The sequence below is a fragment of the Papio anubis genome, chromosome 8, assembly GCF_008728515.1.
Source record: "Papio anubis isolate 15944 chromosome 8, Panubis1.0, whole genome shotgun sequence".
Lineage (NCBI taxonomy): Eukaryota > Metazoa > Chordata > Mammalia > Primates > Cercopithecidae > Papio > Papio anubis.
Window position 1 is genome coordinate 116,131,288 of NC_044983.1, and position 6,850 is coordinate 116,138,137.

Below are 6,850 nucleotides of genomic sequence, written 5' to 3' on the forward strand. Positions count from 1 at the left end.
AAATATTTCTGGTTAAGCACCTGGTTTTGCTAGTGTTTCTAATATTTTAGAAATTAGCTTTAGCCACAGCAGGCTTAACACAGGTGCAGGGGTAGAGTTTGGGAAGCAAGAAGACCTGGCTCGTAGTAGCCTTGGGAAGTACAGCCTGACCTCTGGTCATCCTGGAGAGGATGAGATTATGTCTGCATTTCAAGGCTTCAAATCCTAACAATGCTGGGAACCTGGGAAGTTTCCAGGAGAAACAGCCTTCCTCTTTCTTCCTTTCCTAGGTAAGTACAAGAAGTGTAAGTTATCCAGTCATTCTCTGGCTTTTTGTTTTTATATTATATTAATTTCTGTTTGAAAATGTTTTCATTTCAAACAGTATATTATGATGGCTGTTGATCCTTAACAATTCTTGGAAACACAGGCATCTCAGGTGCTTTTCTAATGAGGACATAAAAGCTTAGCAAGGTGTTAGACTTTATCAAGGATACTATAACTCAGTTTTTCTGTGTCAAACTTCAGTGTTTTATTTTATTTTTTTTCTTCTTCAATGTCTGGAGAATCACCATTTTACACAATACTGCACCAATTCTGTTGAGGCCATCAACTTTTTTTTTTTTTGAGACGGAGTCTCACTCTGTCCCCCAGGCTGGAGTGCAGTAGCACGATCTCCACTCACTGCAAGCTCCGCCTCCCGGGTTCACGCCATTCTCCTGCCTCAGCCTCCCATGTAGCTGGGACTACAGGTGCCCGCAACCACGCCTGGCTAATTTTTTGTAATTTTAGTAGAGACAGGGTTTCACCGTGTTAGCCAGGGTGGGTCTTGATCTCCCGACCTCATGATCCACCCGTCTCGGCCTCCCAAAGTGCTGGGATTACAGGCATGAGCCACCACGCCCAGCCAAGGCCATCAACTTTTAAACCTGATTCATAGGTCCCTCATGACTTTGACTTCAATATTATATAAACATTCTGGTAATTTCAGAAACAATTATTGACTAATCCATAAACAGCCTGTACTAGACACTTTTCTGGGATTAAAAAATAGGTCTCAGTTTCTGTTGTTAAGAAATGGGCAATTTGCAGTTTAAAAGAAAAGATTTAGATGAAACTCCCAGAAAATAGAGGTAAAACTAAGAAAGTAGGTCTCATAGCATGTGTCAAACGGAGAACTGAGTACTTTACATATGTCATCTGATGTAATCCTTGCAGCAACTCTCCCAGGCCACTGTGATTATTCACCTGGCAGTGGAATAAACTATTGAGTAACTTGCCCTAATGACAGAGATGGGATTCAACCCCACTTCAACCAGGGGTCAAAGTTCTAGAGAGTATCGCTTTGCCATTCTGACTCACCGAACACACACAGAAGCCCATTGTGCTGGGGACTGAACACTTCAATACCCAGAAAAATGTGGAAGTTGGGCATTCTTAGAGAAGGGCAGGACCAGAGGAGTGAGCTATTGAGTTAGAGCTTGAAAGTAATGGTGGGCATGGATTGGTGCAGACCAGGTGGTGGTGAGGAGGTCAAGGATGGATTGGAAAATCATGAGGAATTATGGAAGAATAGGTTGGTACTGTGTAATGCAGTTGTTCTCAGAGGTCAGATGGCTTATCTGGTGGTGGAGATCTATAGGGATAGCACAGTGATGAGCTCTTGAAGCTGGATTTATAACTGTGCTCTTTGTTCTGAAGGAGAATGTGTTGCTTTTGCCAAATGCCCTCATCTCCTGAGATCAGGTACGTCCTGGGATAGATGAAAAGCAAGGTTTTGCAAGATCCATGGGAGGACAGTGAAGGGGCTCACCTGAGTAAGGAAGAGTGAACTAAACCATGCCTTTCCTTGAGAATTGTGAAGGCAAGTTTAAAGGGCCTCTTGAGGGTGTTACACACACTTGTTTCACAACACAAAGTTTTGTACACATTCTTGAAAGGTGATTCAAATTTTGTACCTTTCAGAATCATGGCCCACAGACATATTTTGTTTGATTGGCATATTTTGATGAACTGGGAAATTTCATCTAAAAATTGATTGTTTAGTTTCTCTGGAAAAAAATCAAATTTTAAAACTGGCCTTTAAAATTAGCCACAGGTTGTTTGCTGCTCCTCTCATAAAGAGGTGGACGTGCATGTTCCCTCCTGTTCAGAAAAGAAGGTCTAAGGAGAAACCTTAGTGATACTACTATAAAGGTATCCTAAAGTTGCTCCAAGAAGGTCAGAGAGAAAACCAAGTGGCATTCAATTATTTATTTGTTCATCCATTCAGGCATTCAATTAGTTAGTCATCCAACAAGCATTATGCATTTGTTCAGGCAAAGACACTGGGCTGGGCCCTCGTTAATATATAGGTGCATAAGATACAGTCCTTCCCCTCCAAAAGTGCTCCCGAGGGATCCCAATGGAAATTTTCTGCCTTTGAAAGCAAGAAGATGGAGTAAAGAACTACTACTCTACTACTACTGCTACTGGTAAGACTACTACTACTATTAACAATAATAATAATATACAATAGCCATAAAAATCATACAGTCCTTTACAGTTTATAAAATATTTTCACAATATACACTCTCATTTGGTCTCCACAATAACTCAGCAGTAGAGAGGACAAATCTTTTCTCATTCACCGATGAAGAAGTAGAAGATGAGAGAATTTAAGCCCAAAGTCTTAAATTCCAGTGCCAAAGTGTGACACTAACAGATGGTGGAGCTGGAGCTGGTTGTCTGAACTCCACTTTGTCTATTGCATCCTCAATATTTTGGAGCTACAGTTGCTGCTAGAAGGTGATTCCCATCTTGTGAGCTATGCATGGCCCCAGGGAGACCTTATTTCCTGGAGGACTTTGGCCATCTCAACCATTCCGGAAGGGATTCCATTCTGACATGGGATGACGGTAGGATGGTAGGACTTGTTGGACTTTCTGTGTAGTCCTCACTAAAGAGCAAGCATTTCTCTCCAGGATATGTTGTGCTGTTGGAGACGCAGGACCTTTGGGTGAGGACTCGTGGCAGCTTAGAAAGGCCTGGAGCCACATAACTGATCCTGAAACCTCATGAAGGAATCAAAGCTTTGGAAAAGAGGAGCTACAATGTTTTATGCTGTTACCTAGAGATCCTGGATTGGTGTGTCTAAATCTGCCCCCTCAATTCCCTCCCTGACCCATTTAGGACAGAGCATTTGGAGCCAGGACACTCAGGCCAAGATGACAACTGACTGGCCAATGTCAGAAACCAGAAATGCAGCAGGAGTCTCCATGTGAGGCTGCCCAGAGCACAGAAACCCAGAGTCCTTGAGGAAATGGCAAGATTCAAATATGGGAAAAACATAAATCAAACACATTCCACAAAAAAAGAAACAAAAGTGATAATAAATTTCCAGAAAGGTTCTCGGCTTTATTTGTAATAAAAATTAAAACAATAAAAGCATTATTTTTCATGTCTCAGGTTGGCAACTATTTTAGCAGTTTGAAAACATCCAATCTTAAAGATAGTGTGGGGAGATAGAACTCCAACTCCCTATCAGTGGACTGCACACTTTTTTTGGAGAGCTTTATAGCAACACTTATGATGTACGTACACTTTGACCCAGCTACTCTATTTTGGGGAATTTTTCTGACAAATGTACTCACACAGGTGCACAAAGATACTGTACAAGGAAGTACATTGTAACAATTTTTAATAATACTAAGAGTATGGAAACAATTATGATGCCTATGGAATTCCCTAATACCAAGGGAACATTTTCTAAATGTCCAAATGATATTGAGCAAAAAAAGCAAGAAGTAGAATAGTGCATATGCTAGGAACATTTTTAGTATAAAACAACAAAAAGATGTATCTCACTCAAAGGATTTCTCTCTCTGTCTCTTGATATCTCTGTATGATTCTCCGTGGATGAAACGTATCTGAAAGGATACATGTGCAAGAGTTAACAGTGGTTGCCAGTGGGAGTGAGAGTGGGAAGACCAGTGCAGGAAGGGGTTTTAGTTTTTACTTTATTGACTTATACTCAACTTGAATATTTTTAACAGTTAATGTTTATTTTTTATAGTTCAAATAATATTTTAAATAAACTACTAAAGGAGTAAAATAAACAAGAAAAACCAGCCAGGCGCAGTGGCTCAGGCCTGTAATCCCAGCACTTTGAGAGGCCGAGATGGGTGGATTACCTGAGATCAGGAATCCAAGACCAGCCTGGCCAACATGGCAAAACCCCATCTCTACTAAAAAAGTATAAAAATTAGCCAGGCGTGGTGGCCACGCCTGTAAGCCCAGCTACTTGGGAGACTGAGGCATGAGAGTAGCTTGAACCCAGGAGGTGGAGGTTGCAGTGAGCCAAAATCGTGCCACTGCACTCTAGTCTGGTGACAGAGTGAGACTGTCTCGAAAAAACAAACAAACAAACAAACAAAACAAAACCCTGTAGTAGGAATATCAACTGTTATCAACATCAAGGCCAAATTGTCAAAGATACTAATGATAATAACATTAATAATAATAGCACACACTCAGGTAGCGTCCCTTTGTGCTAGATGATGTTTTATAATAAGCATGTTATATACATTTACTTATTTAAGACTTACAATAATCCTATGAGGTAGTTACTATTCATGTCATCTTTTTTATGCTGGAGAACTAAGGCATAAAGAGGTTGGAACTAGTATACTCCAAGACACACAGCTAGGAAGTGGTTAAGCAGGTATGGGCGAGGGAAGTCTAGAGTTTGTGCTCTTGACCCTTATCCTATCTTGTCTCTCTAGGTAAGATGAAGACCCCAAAGTCCAGAACTGAGCTGAGGATTGGCCTGGAACTGAGAACTAAGAGCCAGGAAATTGCTGTAACCAGCCTTGGAGGTTTCCATGCTCACATTTACCAGCCGCTGGATACCTGATGGTGTATCAGTTAAACTGCCTCAAAAAAGCCAGAGAGATAATATTTCTCCCCACATGGGTTTGGCTAATTTGATTATTGTATCAAATTCAAGTTAAGAGTTAGGTGGAGCCATATAATAGGAACCCCCGCAAATTGTTTAAATAAGATAGAGGTTTATCTTTATGTTTTTGCCTATATAAAAGAAGTCTAAAGTAGTCCAGAGCTAACTTGGTGGCTGTATGAAATCAGAGACCAACTTTCCTTCCAGCCCTCCATCTACCATCCCTTGCATGTGTCCTTCATATTCATGGTCAAAATGACTATTGGGAGCTTTGGCCACAGCATTCATACTCCAGGGAGAATGGGGCAAAAAGAGAGGAAAGAGGGACTGCATACCAGATATCTAAACATGCTTCTTGAAAGCTGCTAAACAGAAGTTCCCCTTACATGTCATTGTTTAGAACTTAATCATTTGCTCACAGCTAAGGAATCTCACAGGTAAGGATGCTGGGAAAATATATTTCAGACAGTCACTTGCCTGGATAACAATGTAAGGTTATATTACTAAAAAAAGGGTGGTGGGGGGAGAGTGGATTTTAGAGTAGGCAACTAGCAATTCTGCCAAAAATGACCCATTCCTGGGTGTTAAGAAAGACAGAGTTCTTGTCCCATAGAGTTGAAAGATAGAATACTATTCTGTTTATGACTTTGATCTAAGTAGCTGACAAAGGGTGTTTTGAGGACACTGGGCACCTAAGGGTGCAGAGTGGGTAAGCAGATACTGAGCAGGAATAGGGACTCTAGGCAAGGATGGAAAGTGCTGAGAAAATAAGTTCCACTTCCTTCACAATTTTTCCAAGGGTCAGACTTGAGCTTTGACAGTTTTACTTTATTAGAGCCTTTCCTACAAGAAGGCTTCCATGCCACAATTTCTACAAGGGCTTTTAACTTCTCATCTTTGGGAAACTAAGGAACGTTCTCAGATGCACTGCACTTCCACGATATAAGAAACGGAAGGGTCATTTTCTGAAGTCATCATTTTACTTGTCATTGGTTTTCTCATCTGTAAACCATTCCTATAAAGGGATGACTTTCTTAGAGGGATGTGCTGGCGAATAGTGAGGGGAAAACCAAATGGAAACCAAACAAAGTTCAAGGCTGAAAGAACAAAAGGTAAAATTTTCCCAAATATTTCAGATTAATGGCAGGGCAAACCTACTGTAATGAATTCTAATTGGTACCCTCATAAGCTATAATGTTCTTACTTTGAGCTAAATGCAATCTAGGAAGACAATAAATTATTTTCCACCTTAGAAAATGTCAAAGAAAATCCGATAACTTATACTTTGATAAAAACAAAGACAACAAAGATCTCAACCATCACAATTGAGGAGGAAAACTGCAGGAAAGAATCAGAAACTCGGGCATAAAAATGACTCAAGGCAAAGCTAGAGAATCACTGACTCATGGGCCAAATCTGACCTGCTACCCGTTGTTATACAGCCTGCTTTTGCACAGCTGAGAATGGCTTTTACCTTTTGAAATAGTTGGAAAAAGTCAGAAGAAGATTTCAGGAAGACACAGGAAAATAATCAGAAATTCAAATTCAAATTCAAATTATCTGTAAATAAAGTATTATTAAAACTCAGCAATACTTATTGATTTATGTATAGTTTATGGATATTTCCACTCCACAGCACCAGAATTATGAGTAGTTGCAATGAAGACCACATAACCTACAAAGCCCTAAATATTTATTATCTGATCTTTTATAGAAAAAGTTTGCCAAATCCTGATTTTAAGCACCAAAAAAAATGCATGCCTCCATCCTCATCACTTAAAAGTTGTGTGAGCTCATAAAAAATAACTTTTGAGTCTTCATTTTCCCATCGTTCTAATGCAAGTAAGAACGTATTTACAGACTGTTGTGAGGATTCACGGAGCTAGGTTATGTAAAGTGACTTACCACGCATCCTGAAACATGGTACTTGGTCAA